The following is a 20254-nucleotide window of genomic DNA, read 5'->3' as shown; positions in this document are numbered from 1 at the left end:
AACATTTCTTTCTTTATTTTCGTTAGTTTTTGTAGTAAAGTTCAGTAACAGATCAGATACATTGTGTCCGGGGGCCGGAGAACGTGACCCCACAGTCCATCCCGTGGCCGTCCTCTCCGCGGGGGGGATGAGCGCAGCGCAGGCCCCGGGTGACGCCGGCCGCTCTCCTCTCTGTACTCTGGTTTCTCTTCAGATCGAATAAATCTTTCGCCTTTTACTAAAGATTTCCGTGGAGAGGAACAATTATGAGTTTCATATAATTTTTTGATGCCCGGCGCTTGCTGGGCTCCTGCTCTGGTGAATAACAGGTTAATCTGGGTGTTTTGTTATGGGGGTGATGTATGGTGCACACAGTAATGTGTCTTTTGTCTCCATTGTGCCAGCAGTGCCCAGATATTAGGGGATCGCTGTGTGAAACGTCTCAAGCTGCTGCTTTTTCTGCAGGTTCCTGAGGTTTCCGCACTGTTACAGGGACGTGTCTTCAGTGTCCTCCTCCATTCCACCACATGCTCTGGGTCAGCAGTATATAGACTAAGGCCCTGATTCATCGCAGTATATAGACTAAGGCCCTGATTCATCGCGGTATATAGACTAAGGCCCTGATTCATCGCTGCCTTTGCGCCTGTTTTTTTTTCTAGTTTTGGTGATGATGATGTTTGTCCTTCGTTTTCGAAGATGACCATGACTTCAGGGTTAGAAGAGAATTAATAGTTATGGGTCCGGAGGTGGCTGATGAGTCCAATCCGGGCCCTGAAGGTTCGCTCACATACTTGACATACGAAAGCAGATGTGGTCAGTACACCAGATTCTGCTTGTGCCTTGCGTACAGCACGCTTTCTTTTTGCGTCACAGATTTTCCCATCTTCAGCTGCACGTGCTCCTGAGGTGATCCTGCCATGCCAACCTGGACGATCCAGGGCAAGCTCTTCCCATTCATTGGTGTTGACTTCCAGGTTTTTGAGAGACACCTTAAGGCAGTCTTTATAGCGCTTCTTCTGCCCCCCAACTGCTCGCTTTCCTTGGCACAGTTCTCCGTACAGCAGTTGTTTCGGTAGTCGGCTGTCCGGCATTCGGACCACATGTCCAGCCCACCTGGCTTGGACTTTCAGCAGTAGAGTGTAAACGCTGCAGAGCCCAGTTTGTTCCAGAATTGCCGTGTCTGGGACATTGTCTTGCCACCTGATGTGGAGGAGTCTGTGGAGGCAACTCATGTGGAAATGATTAAGCTGTTTAGCATGCCGGCTGTACACTGTCCAGGTCTCACTAGCATAGAGAAGTGTGGTGAGGACCTCCGCGCAGTAGACCTTCAGCTTGGTGGTAAGGCTGAGTCCCTTTCGTTCCCAGACGTTCTTATGCAGTCTCCCGAAGGCGGCACTGGCTTTGGCGATTCTGTTGTTAACCTCAGCGTCTATGGTTACTTCACGGGAAAGTGTGCTGCCTAAGTAGGTGAAGTTATCGACTGCTTTGAGGTTTTGCTCCTTCACCGTGATACGTGGCTCCTTGTACAGTTTTCCTGGAGCCGGTTGATACATAACTTCGGTTTTTCTAATGTTGATCTCGAGACCAAAACTGTCGCAGGCTTGCGAAAAACTGTCCATTTCATGCTGCATCTGCTATTCTGTGCTAGCGTTAAGTGCACAGTCATCAGCAAATAGTAATTCACGGATAACAGTCTCATGCACTTTCGTAACCGCCTTCAGGCGTTTTGGGTTGAATAGCTTGCCATCAGTCCTGTACCTCACCTGGATTCCATCTTCACAGTTGTTAAAGGCATCACTTAACATTGCAGAGAACAGCATACTGAACAGGGTTGGAGCAAGCACACAGCCTTGTTTTACGCCGTTTGTTACTGGCAAAGCCTCAGATACGTCTCCATCATTCAGAACCTTCACCATCATGCCATCATGGAACTGCCGGATGACTGAGATGAACTTGCTCGGGCAGCCAAATTTTTCCATGATCTTCCACAGGCCGTCCCTACTGACTGTGTCAAAAGCCTTGGTCAAATCAACAAAAGTTACATAAAGGTCACGGTGTTGCTCCTGGCACTTTTCCTGAAGTTGATGTGCTGAAAAGACCATATCTACTGTTCCACGTTTAGCACGGAAACCACACTGGCTTTCGGGTAACAGTCCTTGCTCAAGGTGATGTAAAAGGCGGTTGAGCAAGACACGAGCCAATATCTTGCCTGCAGTGGACAGAAGGGAGATGCCTCGCTGGTTGTCACAAGATTGGTGATTTCCTTTCCTCTTGTATATGTGGATTATGCTGGCATCTTTCATCTGTTGTGGAACCTGTTCCTTTGTCCACATATACTGGAATAGTTTCATCACAGTTTGCATCAGAACAGGGCCGCCAGCTTTATATACCTCAGCAGGTATAGCATCATTTCCGGGTGCTTTTCCACAAGAAAGTTGTTTTACTGCTTTCCTGACTTCATCTTCACTTGGAAGAACATCAAGCTCCTTGTTGATTTCTACCTGGGGCAGGCGAGCAATAGCCTCATCATTGATATTGGCAGGGCGATTAAGAATATTATTAAAGTGCTCAGCCCACCGTTCCAGAATTTGTTTCTTTTCTGTCAGCAGCTTAGTTCCGTCTGCATTAAGCAGAGATGAAGAGCTTGATGACTGGGGTCCATATACAGCTTTGAGCGCATCGTAGAAGCGTTTCTGGTCATGGGTATCTGCATAGCCCTGAATTTCGTCGGCCTTCTTGCTAAACCTGATATCCTGCATCTCGCGTAACTTGATTTGTACCTTTCTTTTTATGTTGGTAAAGGCACCTTTCTTAGCTAACGACGTGGGGTCATTTTGGTACACCTTATACCGCTGATGTTTCTCTTCTAGGAGTGTCTTTATTTCCTCGTCGTTTTCATCGAACCAGTCTTGATTATTTCTGGTTGCTGATCCAAGATGCTCCAGAGCAGTATTATAAACAGCATCTCTCAGAATTGTCCACTGTTCCTCAACGCCAATCTCCTCTGCCTGTAGTATATTTAACAGTCTGCCATCAAGGTCATTGGCAAGTTCCCTTGCAATTCTTTTATTTTGCAGCTTATAGATATTCAGCCTCTTTGTCGTTTTCTGCCCTTGGGGTCTCCTCGCAGGCAGGATGCGGAGCCTGCACTTAGACACAACGAGACGATGGTCAGTCCAGCAGTCTGCACCACACATGGCCTTCGTCACTCTAAAGTCCATCTCATCCCTTTTCCTGGCAATGATGTAATCAATGAGATGCCAATGGCTCGAGCGTGGGTGCATCCATGATGTCTTCTTGCGGGTGGGTAAGCGGAATAAAGTGTTGGTGATGACAAGGTCATGTGTGGCACACATCTTGAGGAGCAGCAGGCCATTACTGTTACACTTGCCAGTGCCGTGTCTCCCAATGACCCCTTCCCAGTTTTGATGGTCTGTTCCCACTCTGGCATTAAAGTCTCCAAGTATAATGAGCTTGTCTGCCTGTGGGATTGCTGAAGTAAGTGTGTCAAGTTCATCGTAGAACTTATCTTTGATGTCATCCGGATTAGTCATCGTGGAAGCATAGGCACTGATCAGAGTCGCGTGTTTCTTGTTTGTAAGTGGGAGCTGAAATGTCATCAGACGGTCGTTGATGCCCTCCGGAAGCCAGGTAAGTTTACGAGCAAGATGAGTTTTGATAGCAAATCCCACGCCTGATTCTCGTTTTTCAGTGCTGCCTCGACCACTCCAGAAGAATGTATATCCACCATTATGCTCTGTCAATTGACCCTTGTCTGCCAGGCGTGTTTCGCTGAGAGCTGCTATATCAACCTTGTAACGAGCTAGCTCCCGAGCAACCAATGCCGTTCTTCTCTCTGGTCTGTCTGCCTTGGTATTATCCAGCAGAGTTCTCACATTCCATGTGCCAAGGTTGAGTACCATCATTTTCTTTTTCTTTATTGTGTGTCGACCGCTGTATGGGAAACCCGCCAGCTGCGGTAGGCTGGCCAGGTGAAATGAAGCAGACTATGTTTGAGGCACCTTTTCTAGCCCCGTCCTTGATTGAGGTGAGAAGAGTGATCGTGAACAGGAATGCTCAGACACCCAGAAGGCTGCCAAACTCCACTGCTGCTTCGGTCCAGTAGAGAGCGACCATATGGCCTGGGCCGCCTGTGTGCAGGTTCGTGACTACAGCTTCCAGTGACTCCACACCTGCTGCTTTGCCACTCTCCCATCGCCACAGGACTTTTTGTTACGCAGTGGTTGAAGTCATGACTTGCGCTTGACTTGGATTAAAGTGAGGAAGAGTTGCGCAGTCGTCAACCTCACTCTCTAGCCCGTACCTATCGAGCCCCAGTGGCAAGAGCTAAGCGAGACAACTGGAGATAGGTCAGGGTGCAGTGGATGGCCAGCAGTGTCCTATATGTGCCTCGCTGCGCCCTCTCAGCGCTCCACAACACTGTGCTGGAAATCGCTTGTCTGTCCGTTGAACCTTGGTTTCTTCCGCACAGTCTGCCATATCCAGTCTTTACATGCAAGGGTAGGCAAACCCTTGAAAATCACTGTAGGTCTCAAAGAAACCCAACAGCTACCCTCACCTGGTTTGGACCGCCTGCCGAGGCGGTGTTCCGGGGTGTACCCGCTGCTGCATGCTAGCAGCTACTTGGAGGTACAGGTGAGAGTTGAGCATCAGATGAGGACCAAAGATGGAAGAGCTGTCCAAAGAGGACACGGCAAGCACTCCACCAGAGGTGCTACCTCTATCTAGATACCCCATATACCCCAGTGCAGTGTAGTGCCGCCATCATACATTATCAAGCTGGGAGTATTAGTCCCATCGTGTGGTGGCAACGATTTGGACCCCGCACGGATCACTCCGCAGATACGGCCATTGCATAGAGATTGTGGGACGTGTTGTAGGGTCTGCCACCCAGGTCATTCATACACGTCTACAAGATGCCAATACTGCTGAAGGTGCCCACTTGTATAGCAAACGCCTTTGTGCGGGGTCTTTGCTCCTGTCGCTCCGTCCTCTGTTCCCTGTGCTGGGGCTGCATAATGGATTTCATTATCACCGAATAGTGCAAGAGGATTCCGAAGAATCTATCCGAACAATTATCTGTGTGATCCGCTCCTCCCATCCCTTCATGCTGGGTCTTTACTGTGCTAAATACTGACAACATCTGAAACATCTGAGGAATGAGCCCTATACTGGAGGAATGAGCTCTATACTGGAGGAATGAGCTGTGTCTCTATGGAAACCTTGTGACCACCTCCTTCTGAGATTTGCATATCCCCCAGGATGCACCTGACCCGTCCTCAGAATTGTAACATTTCTTTCTTTATTTTCGTTAGTTTTTGTAGTAAAGTTCAGTAACAGATCAGATACATTGTGTCCGGGGGCCGGAGAACGTGACCCCACAGTCCATCCCGGGGCCGTCCTCTCCGCGGGGGGGATGAGCGCAGCGCAGGCCCCGGGTGACGCCGGCCGCTCCCCTCTCTGTACTCTGGTTTCTCTTCAGATCGAATAAATCTTTCGCCTTTTACTAAAGATTTCCGTGGAGAGGAACAATTATGAGTTTCATATAATTTTTTGATGCCCGGCGCTCGCTGGGCTCCTGTACTGGTGAATAACAGGTTAATCTGGGTGTTTTGTTATGGGGGTGATGTATGGTGCACACAGTAATGTGTCTTTTGTCACCATTGTGCCAGCAGCGCCCAAATATTAGCGGATCTCTGTGTGAAATGTCTCAAACTGCTGCTTTTTCTGCAGGTTCCTGAGGTTTCCACACTGTTACAGGGACGTGTCTTCAGTGTCCTCCTCCATTCACCCCATGCTCTGGGTCAGCAGTATATAGACTAAGGCCCTGATTCATCGCAGTATATAGACTAAGGCCCTGATTCATCGCGGTATATAGACTAAGGCCCTGATTCATCGCAGTATATAGACTAAGGCCCTGATTCATCGCAGTATATAGACTAAGGCCCTGATTCATCGCAGTATATAGACTAAGGCCCTGATTCATCGCAGTATATAGACTAAAGGTACCGTCACACTTAGCGACGCTGCAGCGATACCGACAACGATCCGGATCGCTGCAGCGTCGCTGTTTGGTCGCTGGAGAGCTGTCACACAGACAGCTCTCCAGCGACCAACGATCCCGAGGTCCCCGGTAACCAGGGTAAACATCGGGTAACTAAGCGCAGGGCCGCGCTTAGTAACCCGATGTTTACCCTGGTTACCAGCGTAAAAAAACAAACAGTACATACTTACATTCAGCTGTCTTTCCCTTGCCGTCTGGTTCCTGCACTGACTGCTGGCCGTAAAGTGAAAGTGAAAGCACAGCACAGCGGTAAGTCACACAGCGGTGACTCACCGCTGTGGCTGTGCTCTGCTTTCACTTTACGGCCAGCAGTCAGTGCAGGAACCAGACGGCAAGGGACAGACAGCTGAATGTAAGTATGTACTGTTTGTTTTTTTACGCTGGTAACCAGGGTAAACATCGGGTTACTAAGCGCGGCCCTGCGCTTAGTTACCCGATGTTTACCCTGGTTACCAGTGAAGACATCGCTGAATCGGTGTCACACACGCCGATTCAGCGATGTCTACGGGGAGTCCAGCGACGAAATAAAGTTCTGGACTTTCTTCCCCGACCAGCGATCTCCCAGCAGGGGCCTGATCGCTGCTGCCTGTCACACTGGACGATATCGCTAGCGAGGACGCTGCAACGTCACGGATCACTAGCGATATCGTCTAGTGTGACAGTACCTTAAGGCCCTGATTCATCGCAGTATATAGACTAAGGCCCTGATTCATCGCAGTATATAGACTAAGGCCCTGATTCATCGCAGTATATAGACTAAGGCCCTGATTCATCGCAGTATATACACTAAGGCCCTGATTCACCGCAGTATATAGACTAAGGCCCTGATTCATCGCAGTATATACACTAAGGCCCTGATTCATCGCAGTATATAGACTAAGGCCCTGATTCATCGCAGTATATAGACTAAGGCCCTGATTCATCGCAGTATATACACTAAGGCCCTGATTCACCGCAGTATATAGACTAAGGCCCTGATTCATCGCAGTATATACACTAAGGCCCTGATTCATCGCAGTATATAGACTAAGGCCCTGATTCATCGCAGTATATAGACTAAGGCCCTGATTCACCACAGTATATAGACTAAGGCCCTGATTCATCGCTGCCTTTGCGCCTGTTTTTTTTCTAGTCTTGGTAACTTTCTGTTTGCACCCAATTCATTATTCTATTTGTGGCTGTTTTGAATTCCGTTTTATATTTGTCGCCTGTTGTTGTTTTTTCTGCTTTGTGAGCAGAGTTTAGCGATTTCAGCTGTTTTTTGTTTGATTCATCAATTGTGTCTTTTCAAAACTCTGTAAAATGTTGTGCCCCCTCCGCCGCCCCCTGGGTGGTCTTATGCTCGTCTTTCAAAAAGGAAACAAGCGATAAGAAAAAGGTAATGTTTGACTTTGTACCAAATTCATGAACCGCCAGCGCCATTTTGATGAATTTGGTGCAATAATAGTGAGCGATATTACAAAACAAAAAAAGAAAAGTGAATTAAAAGTCTCAGAGATGAATCGGGGCCAAAATGCCAGAATTGCTGTTTTCGGTGGCCGCATGTTTCAGAAAAGAACATCATCAATAAAGCATCAGTTCGACACAGAAAAGCAGCCGTCACCGAGCTCCAAGGATGGGAAATGAAAACAAAACCCAAAAAACAAAATCTTCATTTTGTGTTTTCATTTTCTGAGACGATAACGTCACAAAGATCTGAATTTATAAACCACTAAATGAATAATTAACCCTTGTAGTTTTATCTGCACTTGTAGCGGCCGCAGACTCGGGTTTCGCTGCGTTCTTTGTCTCCGCGATCACTTCACCGTACAGACGAGTCGCCGCGCTCGGTGGAAGCCGACAATTCACTTGTTCTATCATTGTACAAGATCAGGGATCGGGCAGATCACGGCTCCTGGAGATCCTGCAATGTAGGGAGATCCTCCTCATCCTCATCACCGAGCGCTGACTATTATGTAATTCCACCGTGTGACACCAGAGGCGGAGGAGGCGCCAGTCAGCTCTCCCTAATACAGCCCGGGGGGCCGCACAGGGCGACAGCTCCGGGGTCACACAGGGAGGGTACGCCTTACACTAATGAGTAAGGAAATAAAGAGGCAGGGGACACCTGGCTCCTCACTACTTATGTGAGAGGAATTTTTGGATGGGTACAGGTCGCCCCATGGAGGACGAGGTCTGAAATTATTGATGAAAATGTTATTGATGGTTTATTGGTGCAGGTGAAATGCATTATGGGTAGTGAACGGCTGGTGGGCGTGGTGACATCATTGCCACTGTCTATAGTGCCGCCATCAGTAAGGCCCCTTTCACACATCAGGTTTTCGCTGTCAGGCTCAATCCGGCTAAATTTCAAAAAAGCGGAACTGGCAAATGTTGCTGCTGGTTCACTTTTTTTTCCCATAGACTTGTATTAGGCGTCTTTCACACTTCCGTCTTTACAGATCCGTTGCAATGCGTCGTTTTGGGAAAAAAAACGGATCCTTCAAATGTGCCCGCATGATCCGTTTTTTTCCCATAGACTTGTATTAGAGACGGATCGCGACGGATGACCACACGTCGCATCCGTCGTGTGACGGATCCGTCGTGTTTTGGCAGACCGTCGTCTGGAAAAAACGTTCAATGTAACGTTTTTTTGTCTGCGTCGGGAAAATGTGTTGTGACGGATCCTGCGGCATACATCGTTGACTAGAATGGAACCATATGAACGCAGGATCCGTCGTGACACGTCGTATGACGTAATCCAGCGCTGGAATCCGTTTTTTTACACTGAGCATGCTCAGAATCAGGAATTTGTAGCCAATTGGCCAGAGAGGCCCCAAATCCATATAAACCTGGCCTGGGGCGTCACCCCCAAATGTGCCAGCAAGACTCCTGCCAGCCTGAAGACAGCCGGCCAGTCAATATATTGTTTCGCTATTTTCCAGTAGCCAATCACATTTGGGAGAGTCCCATTTTTTTTTAGGCATGGAAAAACGGATCCGTAAAAAAAACGGATGGTAAAAACGGACAAAACGGATGCAACGGATCCAGTTTTTTGACGGAACCGTCTAGCGGATCCGTCGAAATACTGGATGTGTTGCATCCGTTTTCACTATTTTTGACACATCCGTCAATACGTCGCGCCGACGCATTGTGGCGGATTTAAAAAAACGGAAGTGTGAAAGTAGCCTTAGTGCCGGATTGCGCCGGATGACATTGTGTTTCATCTATTTTTCGCTGGATCTGGCAAATCGGTTGTTTCCTATTTCTGGAAAAAACTTCCATAGCAACGTTTTTTGTCTCCGGCGGAAAATCCAGAAGCGCCGGCGCTTCCGGCTGTTTGCTAGAATGGAAGGCTATGGGAGCCGGAAGGTGACGGATCCGGAAAATGACGGATTCCGTTTTTTTAAACTGAGCATGCTCCAAATTTTTTTTATCCAATAATCTAGATATGCTATCCGGAGCCGTCACATCAGTTTTTCACAATCTGCGCCGGATCCGATTTTTCCAACATTCGCCGGATTGTGCCCGATGCAAACATCCTGATGTGTGAAAGTAGCCTAAGGCCCCTTTCACACATCAGTTTTTTGCATCAGGCATAATCCGTCGAATGTTGAAAAAAAATGGATCCATCGCAGATTGTGAAAATCTGATGCGACAGATCCGTTATTTCTCCAGATCTGACCAGTTGATCCGGCTAATTGGATCCTAAACAAATCGGTGCATGTTCAGTTAAAAAAACGGAATCTGGCGCCATAGCGTTCCGTTCTATCAAACAACGGACGGCGACGGATCCGTTGCTGTCCATTTTTTCATCGGACACAAAAAACTTTACTATGTCCGTTTTCTCCGGCCGCCGGATAATCAATTTTCGACAAATCTGGTGATCGACGGACGAAATGTGAGGCCATGCGTCACAATCTGTCGTTAACACAAGTCTATGAGAAAAAAATGGATCCAGCAGAAACATTCGCCGGATTGAGACTGATCCCACCGCAGAGACGACCATGAAGCTGCCCATAGAGTGCAGGGGATAATCGGGGATCAGCGGGAGGAGCCGCAGGCGGCAGATGTCAGGATACAGCAGTTACTCCCTTTCGCTGTGCTGCAGACTGTGCGGTTCTAGAACCTCTTCCCAGTGTAGGATGTAATCGTTTGTTCTACGACGGGTCCTGACGTTTGCAGCCGGCAGGTGCGGTGTCATACAGCTGGCAGCGACCAGAGCTGGCTCCAATAGCTGCTGTGCAACCATGTACATGGCGCTGACAGTGTCTGACATTTCAGTACCCGGAATTACTTCTCAGCATTTTGGCCAAGATCAAGTGTAGTATTGTTAGAATTGATGGTAGTAGGACCGGCCATCTTAGTAGAAGGGTCCATCACGCACTCTGGGTGGTGCACTGGGCAGTATGCTGGGTGGCTTATACACTCATCCGGTGAGATACCCCGGCCCCCCAGCAACCAGATCCATGAGGCTGGGTAAGTGAAAGCCCGGAGTGAGGAGCTTGGCACATTTTCACGGCACTTCACATTCATTTGTTCTGAGCACACGCCCTTGTCCGGGCCTCCTGGCTGATGGGGAATTTTTGGAATTTCCTTCTGAGGGTCCAGTCGCTTTTACGCTGTAAACCTTCACGACTCATTTTGTCTTGACCTGTGTGTCTCCCATTTCACGTGTGTCCTTGTCACTAGGACTTTTCGGGGTGCGGTTCCTTTATGGGTTCCCTGCTGACCGGTCTGCGGGAGTGTGTGGCTATCGGGCTCCGCTCGCCCATGAATACCCCGGCTCTCCTCTCTTGGGAGGGACCTGACCCATGCGGCTCCTAGTTCTGTTGGGGTGTCAGCCCAGAAGGATGCTGGAAGCAAGATTGGGTCTCCCTAAACTTCGGCTGGGGGAGCCCACTAGTCCCTGACCCTTGAGGGATGGGGATGGTTCATTGAGGGTCTTTCTCCTGCCGGTGGGAGTCACCATTTACCACGTCCTGGTGCACTTTTTTTGTGGCACTTAATTAAGTGCACTCAGGTATAAAGCTCAGTAATCGGGCGCCTTAAAAGAAGACTTTCTCTGTCTGTGATGGCTGTGTGCAGGGGCTCTCATCGTCCTCCCTATGAGTTGTCCTGGCAGCCGGGGTCTGATGAAGAGCAACGTCGCGGCCATCTTCCTATTCACACAGCGCCATGTTCTCTAGGTTCTGAGTCCAGTATTGTAGGATGCAGGACAAGCAGTCAGGCGGTCACAGGGTCCAGTACAGTACGGGGAGGAGAACATCAAATCACTTATTTCTTCCAGTTTATTAAATATCATTTTTGTATAACCGTGTGAGGAAAATCGATCTGTCCAAGTGTAAATATAATTATCCCATACGGCCAACGCACAGAGAAAAAATCCAAACATCAGAATTACCGGATTTCTGTCCCCACATTTCCTTACGGTAATGGAACCGCACCGTTTACATTAGTCACGGACGTTCACCTCTAATGACGAGACCCTATTATTATTACAGCCCCCGCCGGGGTCTCTCCGTGTCCTGTGACTGTAAGAACGGTCTCCAGAATGTACAGCGGCGGGAAAGGAGAAATGAAGAAGCCGCAGAGAATAAGAAAGAAAAAAACTGCCGGAAAGTTCCGAGTTCTCTGCAAAATCCTGCAGCCACATGACGCCCCGCCTCCTGCTGTGATTTGCATATCCCCCAGCATGCACCTGACCCCTCCTCAGAATTGTAACATTTCTTTCTTTATTTCCGTTAGTTTTTGTAGTAAAGTTCAGTAACAGATCAGATACATTGTGTCCGGGGGCCGGAGAACGTGACCCCACAGTCCATCCCGGGGCCGTCCTCTCCGCGGGGGGGATGAGCGCAGCGCAGACCCCGGGTGACGCCGGCCGCTCTTCTCTCTATACTCTGGTTTCTCTTCAGATCGAATAAATCTTTCGCCTTTTACTAAAGATTTCCGTGGAGAGGAACAATTATGAGTTTCATGTAATTTTTTGATGCCCGGCGCTCGCTGGGCTCCTTGTACTGGTGAATAACAGGTTAATCTTGGTGTTTTGTTATGGGGGTGATGTATGGCGCACACAGTAATGTGCGCCCAGATGTAAGGGTATCGCTGTGTGAAACGTCTCAAGCTGCCGCTTTTTCTGCAGGTTCCTGAGGTTTCCACACTGTTACAGGGACGTGTCTTCAGTGTCCTCATCCATTCCACCCCATGCTCTGGGTCAGCAGTATATAGACTAAGGCCCTGATTCATCGCAGTATATAGACTAAGGCCCTGATTCATCGCAGTATATAGACTAAGGCCCTGATTCATCGCAGTATATAGACTAAGGCCCTGATTCATCGCAGTATATAGACTAAGGCCCTGATTCATCGCAGTATATAGACTAACGCCCTGATTCATCGCAGTATATAGACTAAGGCCCTGATTCATCGCAGTATATAGACTAAGGCCCTGATTCATCGCAGTATATAGACTAAGGCCCTGATTCATCGCAGTATATAGACTAACGCCCTGATTCATCGCAGTATATAGACTAAGGCCCTGATTCATCGCAGTATATAGACTAAGGCCCTGATTCATCGCTGCCTTTGCGCCTGTTTTTTTTCTAGTTTTGGTAACTTTCTGTTTGCACCCAATTCATTATTCTGTTTGTGGCTTTTTTGAGCTTTTTTGAATTCCATTTTATATTTGTCGCCTGTTGTATTTTCCGCTTTGTGAGCAGAGTTTAGTGATTTCAGCTGTTTTTTGTCTGATTCATCAATTGCGTCTTTTGAAAACTCTGTAAAATGTTGTGCCCCCTCCGCCGCCCCCTGGGTGGTCTTATGCTCGTCTTTCAAAAAGGAAACAAGCGATAGGAAAAGGTTAATGTTTGACTTTGTACCAAATTCTTGAACCGCCAGCGCCATTTTGATGAATTTGGTGCAATAATAGTGAGCGATATTACAAAACAAAAAAAGAAAAGTGAATTAAAAGTCTCAGAGATGAATCGGGGCCAAAATGCCAGAATTGCTGTTTTCGGTGGCCGCATGTTTCAGAAAAGAACATCACCAATAAAGCATCAGTTCGACACAGAAAAGCAGCCGTCACCGAGCTCCAAGGATGGGAAATGAAAACAAAACCCAAAAAACAAAATCTTCATTTTGTGTTTTCATTTTCTGAGACCGATAACGTCACAAAGATCTGAATTTATAAACCACTAAATGAATAATTAACCCTTGTAGTTTTGTCTGCACTTGTAGCGGCCGCAGACTCGCGTTTCGCTGCGTTCTTTGTCTCCGCGATCACTTCACCGTACAGACGAGTCGCCGCGCTCGGTAGAAGCCGACAATTCACTTTTCTATCATTGTACAAGATCAGGGATCGGGCAGATCACGGCTCCTGGAGGTTCTGCAATGTAGGGAGATCCTCCATGGGGCGACCTGTACCCATCCAAAAATTCCTCTCACATAAGTAGTGAGGAGCCAGGTGTCACCTGCCTCTTTATTTCCTTACTCATTAGTTTAAGGCATACCCTCCCTGTGTGACCCCGGAGCTGTCGCCCTGTGCGGCCCCCCGGGCTGTATTAGGGAGAGCTGACTGGCGCCTCCTCCGCCTCGTGTCACACGGTGGAATTACATAATAGTCAGTGCTCGGTGATGAGGATGACGAGGTCTGAAATTATTGATGGAAATGTTATTTATGGTTTATTGGTGCAGCTGAAATGCATTATGGGTAGTGAACGGCTGGTGGGCGTGGTGACATCATTGCCACCGCCCACTTCTATAGTGCCGCCATCAGTAAGGCCCTTTTCACACATCTGGTTTTTGCCATCAGTCACAATCCGTCGAATGTTGGAAAAAACGGATCCGTCGCAGATTGTGAAAAACTGATGCGACGGATCTGGTTTTTCTCCATATCTGACTAGCTGATCCGGCTAATTGGATCCTAAAGAAATTGGTGCATGCTCAGTTAAAAAAAACGGAATCCGTCGCAGGATTGTCATTTGACGGATCCGGTGCCATAGGCTTCCATTCTAGGAAATGACGGACGGTGACAGATCCGTCGCTATCCGTTTTTTCGACGGACACAAAAAACGTTACTATGTCTGTTTTCTCCGGCCGCCGTATAAACAATTTTCAATGGATCCGGTGATCAACGGAAGAAACATGAGGCGATCCGTCACAATCCATCGCTAATACAAGTCTATGAGTAAAAAACAGATTCAGCAGCAACATTCGTCGGATTGAGACTGACGGCAAAAGACTGATGTGTGAACGGGGCCTAACACTGCCATGTGGCTGCACTGATGTGGACTACGCCGGATCCCACCGCAGAGACGACCATGAAGCTGCCCATAGAGTGCAGGGGATAATCGGGGATCAGCGGGAGGAGCCGCAGGCGGCAGATGTCAGGATACAGCAGTTACTCCCTTTCGCTGTGCTGCAGACTGTGCGGTTTTATAACCTCTTCCCAATGTAGGATGTAATCGTTTGTTCTACGACGGGTCCTGACGTTTGCAGCCGGCAGGTGCGGTGTCATACAGCTGGCAGCGACCAGAGCTGGCTCCAATAGCTGCTGTGCAACCATGTACATGGCGCTGACAGTGTCTGACATTTCAGTACCTGGAATTACTTCTCAGCATTTTGGCCAAGATCAAGTGTAGTATTGTTAGAATTGATGGTAGTAGGACCGGCCATCTTAGTAGAAGGGTCCATCACGCACTCTGGGTGGTGCACTGGGCAGTATGCTGGGTGGCTTATACACTCATCCGGTGAGATACCCCGGCCCCCCAGCAACCAGATCCATGAGGCTGGGTAAGTGAAAGCCCGGAGTGAGACGCTTGGCACATTTTCACGGCACTTCACGTTCATTTGTTCTGAGCACACGCCCTTGTCCGGGCCTCCTGGCTGATGGGGAATTTTTGGAATTTCCTTCTGAGGGTCCAGTCGCTTTTACGCTGTAAACCTTCACGACTCATTTTGTCTTGACCTGTGTGTCTCCCATTTCACGTGTGTCCTTGTCACTAGGACTTTTCGGGGTGCGGTTCATTTATGGGTTCCCTCCTGATCGGTCTGCGGGAGTGTGTGGCTATCGGGCTCCGCTCGGCCATGAATACCCCGGCTCTCCTCTCTTGGGAGGGACCTGACCAAGGCGGCTCCTAGTTCTGCTGGGGTGTCAGCCCAGAAGGATGCTGGAAGCAAGATTGGGTCTCCCTAAACTTCGGCTGGGGGAGCCCACTAGTCCCTGACCCTTGCTATGGTTTGGAGGGATGGGGAAAGTTTATTGAGGGTCTTTCTCCTGCCAGTGGGAGTCACCCTTCACCGCGTCCTGGTGCGCTTTTTTTTGTGGCACTTAATTAAGTGCACTCAGGTATAAAGCTCAGTAATCGGGCGCCTTAAAAGAAAACTTTCACTGTCTGTGATGGCAGTGTGCAGGGGCTCTCATCGACGTCCCTATGAGACATGGCGGAGGAGTGGGTTTCCTTTTTTCTAAAAACTGCTACTTCAACCCTATCCAACCCCCACCCTCCCTTAACCTCCCTTCTTTCGAGGTTCACTCTGTCCGTATCTACTGTGGAAAAGTATAATGTTACAGGGTATATACACTAGATTCATTGATAGGGCGTTGATCCAGGGAACTAGTCTGATTGCCGTATGTGGAGTCGGGAAGGAATTTTTTTCCCCAAAGTGGAGCTTACTCTTTGCCACATGGGTTTTTTTTTCCTTCCTCTGGATCAACATGTTAGGGCATGTTAGGTTAGGCTATGGGGTGAACTAGATGGACTTATAGTCTTCCTTCAACCTTAATAACTATGTAACTATGTACTTTCCCTCTAATCTCCTAATGGCTGTCATATACCGACCACCGGGCTCAGCCACTGCCTTCATTGACCAATTCTCCACCTGGCTCCTTCACTTTATCTCTGCTGACATCCCCACCATCATAATGGATGACTTTAATATCCCTACTGACACCCGCCAATCAGCAGCCTACAAGCTCCTGGCCCTTACCTCATCCTTTGGACTTACTCAGTGGTCCTCCACAGCCCCCCACACAGACGGACATACGCTAGACCTCATCTTCACCTGCCTCTGTTCCTTATCTAATCTCACAACCTCTCCCTTCCCCTTATCTGACCACCATCTACTCACCTTCTCTTCCTTGTCCTCCTCACCTGCCCCCCACATCCAGCTAGTACCACATCCTTGCAGAAACCTTGCACACCTAGACATTCACAGACTCCCAGACTCTCTTCTACCCCTGTCCTCCATATCTTCACTTCACAACACGGATAGCGCCACCGCTTTCTATAACTCCACCCTCACATCAGCCATAGACTCAGTCGCCCCTCTCATGCATGGTGGAGTGCAGCGAATCAATAAGCAACCCTGGCATAACAACCTCACCAAAAAATTCCTACAAGCATCCAGGGTCGATGAGCGGTGTTGGAAAAAAACACGCCTGCCAGACAACTTCACCACTTTCAAACAAGCTACACTTGCCTTCAAACTAGCCCTCACTTCTGCTAAACAGACCTATTTCAATAGCCTTGTATCTTTACTATCCTACAACCCAAAACAACTGTTCAGCACATTTAACTCTCTCCTCCGCCCACCACTGCCACCTCCAACTCCCCTAATCTCTTCTGAGGACTTTGCCACCTACTTAAAAAACAAGATCGACCAAACAAGGCAAACCTTTACTTTTCCACCTCCCCAACCACTCCATATATCAAACCTCTGCCCTTCCCCAATAACTTCCCTCTCCAACATCACTGAAGGAGAAATTACTCGCCTCCTTTCCAAATCACACCTCACCACCTGTGCACTTGACCCCATCCCCTTCCCACTTGCTCCCCAACCTCACTAACACGCTCATTCCAGCCCTAACCCATCTCTTCAACCTATCGCTGTCTTCTGGTACGTTCCCCTCTGCCTTCAAACATGCCACCATCACACCCATCCTCAAAAAAGCTAACCTTGACCCAACCGCTATGCTCAGCTACCGCCCCATATCACTGCTCCCGTTTGCTTCCAAACTCCTTGAGCAGCACGTCCATGGTCAACTTTCCTCCCACCTCTCATCTAACTCTCTCCTTGACAACCTCCAATCTGGCTTCCGCCCCCACCACTCCACCGAAACTGCTCTGACCAAAATTACTAATGACTTACAGCCAAAGCTAACAGACAGTTCTCCATCTTCCTCCTTCTCGATCTGTCCTCTGCTTTTGACACAGTCGACCACCTCCTACTGCTACAGATTCTTTCTTCCCTCGGCATCAAAGGCCTTGCCCTGTCCTGGATTGCCTCATACCTTTCCGACCGCACATTTAGCGTTTCCCACTCCCACACCACCTCCTCATCCTGCCCTCTCTCTGTTGGAGTCCCTCAAGGCTCTGTCCTAGGGCCCCTACTTTTTTCCATCTATACCCTTGGCCTAGGACAACTCATAAAGTCCCATGGCTTCCAGTACCACCTATATGCGGACGACACTCAGATCTACCTCTCTGGCTCAGATGTCGCCTCTCTGCTATCCAGAATCCCGAAGTGTCTGTCAGCCATATCCTCCTTCTTCACCTCTCGCTTCCTAAAACTCAATGTAGACAAAACCGAACTCATCGTCTTTCCCCCATCTCACGTATCCCCCCTACCTGAACTATCTATTATAGTAAATGGCATCACACTCTCTCCCGCACCTGAAATCCACTGCCTCGGGGTAACTCTTGACTCTGCCCTGTCCTTCAAACCGCACGTCCAAACCCTTGCCACCTCCTGTTGCCTCCAACTCAAAAATATTGCCAGAATCCGTCGCTTCCTCAGCCCACAATCTACTAAAACTCTTGTGTATGCCCTCATCATCTCCCGCCTCGATTACTGCAACACCCTCCTCTGTGGCCTCCCCGCTAGCTCTCTTGCACCGCTCCCGTCTGTCCTCAACTCTGCTGCCCGCCTAATCCACCTCTCTCCTCACTACTCCCCTGCTTCTCCCCTCTGCAAATCCCTCCACTGGCTCCCAATTCCCCAACGAACCGAGATCAAACTACTAACACTGATCTACAAAGTCATTCACAACCTGTCCCCTCCCTATATCTCTGAACTAATCTCCTACTATCTTCCCTCACGTAATCTCCGATCCTCCCAAGACCTCCTTCTCTCCTCCACACTTATTCGTTCCTCACACAACCGCTTCCAAGATTTCTCACGAATATCCCCCATCCTCTGTAATTCTTTGCCTCAACACATCCGATTATCCACCACCCTCGGATCCTTCAGACGGAACCTGAAAACCCATCTCTTCAGGAAAGCCTACAGCCTGCAATAACCATTCTGCCGCCTCACCAACCGCCCGAGCTGCCACCACGTCACCGACCACCCGAGCTGCCGCCACATCACCGACCACCCGAGCTGCTGCCATGTCACTGACACCCTAACTGCCGCCACGTCACCGACCACCCTAGCTGCCGCCACGACCCCCCGAGCTGCTGCCATGACCACCCGAGCTGCCGCCTCACCACCACCAGTGCTGCAGCACATCAAACTCCTGTCTCTTCCCCATTATCCTGAAGAATGTAAATCCGCAAGGACAGGGTCCTCTCCCCTCTGTACCAGTCTGTCACTGTAAATTTGTTTACTGTTAACGATATCTGTAACCCTGTATGTAACCTCTTTTCACATGGACAGCACCATGGAATTAATGGTGCTATATAAATAAATAAATAATAATAATATGAGTTGTCCTGGCAGCCGGGGTCTGATGAAGAGCAACGTCGCGGCCATCTTCCTATTCACACAGCGCCATGTTCTCTAGGTTCTGAGTCCAGTATTGTAGGATGCAGGACAAGCAGTCAGGCGATCACAGGGTCCAGTACAGTACGGGGAGGAGAAAATCAAATCACTTATTTCTTCCAGTTTATTAAATATCATTTTTGTATAACCGTGTGAGGAAAATCGATCTGTCCAAGTGTAAATATAATTATCCGATTCGGCCAACGCACAGAGAAAAAATCCAAACATCAGAATTACCGGATTTCTGTCCCCACATTTCCTTAAGGTAATGGAACCGCACCGTTTACATTAGTCACGGACGTTCACCTCTAATGACGAGACCCTATTATTATTACAGCCCCCACCGGGGTCTCTCCGTGTCCTGTGACTGTAAGGCTACGTTCACACTAGCGTTGTGCGCCGCTGCGTCGGCGACACAACGCACGCAAAAACGCGGCAAAACGCACGCAAAAACGCTGCGTTTTGCGACGCATGCGTCGTTTTTTGCCGAAAATCGGACGCAAGAAAAATGCAACTTGTTGCGTTTTCTTGGTCCGACGCTTGCGGCAAAAAAGACGCATGCGTCGCACAACGCAACAAACAAAAACGCATGCGTCCCCCATGTTAAATATAGGGGCGCATGACGCGTGTGTCGCCGCTGCGTCGCCCTACGCTAACCCGACGCACACTAGCAGAACGCTAGTGTGAACGTTACCTAAGAACGGTCTCCAGAATGTAAAGCAGCGGGAAAGGAGAAATGAAGAAACCGCAGAGAATAAGAAAGAAAAAAACTGCTGGAAAGTTCTGAGTTCTCTGCAAAATCCTGCAGCCACGTGATGCCCCGCCTCCTGCTGTGATTTGCATATCCCCCAGGATGCACCTGGCCCGTCCTCAGAATTGTAACATTTCTTTCTTTATTAACGTTAGTTTTTGTAGTAAAGTTCAGTAACAGATCAGATACATTGTGTCCGGGGGCCGGAGCACGTGACCCCACAGTCCATCCCGGGGCCGTCCTCTCCGCGGGGGGGGATGAGCGCAGCTCAGGCCCCGGGTGACGCCGGCCGCTCTTCTCTCTATACTCTGGTTTCTCTTCAGATCGAATAAATCTTTCGCCTTTTACTAAAGATTTCCGTGGAGAGGAAGAATTATGAGTTTCATGTAATTTTTTGCTGCCCGGCGCTCGCTGGGCTCCTTGTACTGGTGAATAACAGGTTAATCTTGGTGTTTTGTTATGGGGGTGATGTATGGCGCACACAGTAATGTGTCAACTGTCACTATTGCGCCAGCAGCGCCCAGATGTTAGGGTATCGCTGTGTGAAACGTCTCAAGCTGCCGCTTTTTCTGCAGGTTCCTGAGGTTTCCACACTGTTACAGGGACGTGTCTTCAGTGTCCTCGTCCATTCACCCCATGCTCTGGGTCAGCAGTATATAGACTAAGGCCCTGATTCATCGCAGTATATAGACTAAGGCC

The 20254-nt window shown here is 48.9% G+C and overlaps 1 protein-coding gene and 6 non-coding genes across 7 annotated transcripts in view; 6 read left to right on the top strand and 1 right to left on the bottom strand.

The window, feature by feature from the left end:
• Window positions 1-20254, top strand: part of ARMH1 (armadillo like helical domain containing 1) — a 155325-nt gene that overhangs the window by 95544 nt on the left and 39527 nt on the right. The window lies entirely within an intron of this gene.
• LOC138648535 (U5 spliceosomal RNA) lies at window positions 174-288 on the top strand. Its single transcript, XR_011315147.1, has one exon. It is a non-coding gene; the product is annotated as a U5 spliceosomal RNA (small nuclear RNA).
• On the top strand, window positions 5463-5577 carry LOC138648541 (U5 spliceosomal RNA). The gene has a single exon (XR_011315153.1). It is a non-coding gene; the product is annotated as a U5 spliceosomal RNA (small nuclear RNA).
• LOC138648532 (U12 minor spliceosomal RNA) lies at window positions 8128-8226 on the top strand. The gene has a single exon (XR_011315145.1). It is a non-coding gene; the product is annotated as a U12 minor spliceosomal RNA (small nuclear RNA).
• LOC138648538 (U5 spliceosomal RNA) lies at window positions 11939-12053 on the top strand. The gene has a single exon (XR_011315150.1). It is a non-coding gene; the product is annotated as a U5 spliceosomal RNA (small nuclear RNA).
• Window positions 13401-13548, bottom strand: LOC138648530 (U12 minor spliceosomal RNA). Its single transcript, XR_011315143.1, has one exon. It is a non-coding gene; the product is annotated as a U12 minor spliceosomal RNA (small nuclear RNA).
• On the top strand, window positions 19859-19973 carry LOC138648548 (U5 spliceosomal RNA). Its single transcript, XR_011315160.1, has one exon. It is a non-coding gene; the product is annotated as a U5 spliceosomal RNA (small nuclear RNA).

The sequence above is a fragment of the Ranitomeya imitator genome, chromosome 8 (assembly GCF_032444005.1).
Source record: "Ranitomeya imitator isolate aRanImi1 chromosome 8, aRanImi1.pri, whole genome shotgun sequence".
NCBI classification, from domain to species: Eukaryota; Metazoa; Chordata; class Amphibia; order Anura; family Dendrobatidae; genus Ranitomeya; species Ranitomeya imitator.
The sequence above is the reverse complement of the archived record's forward strand: the minus strand, read 5'-3'. Positions and strand labels throughout refer to the sequence as shown.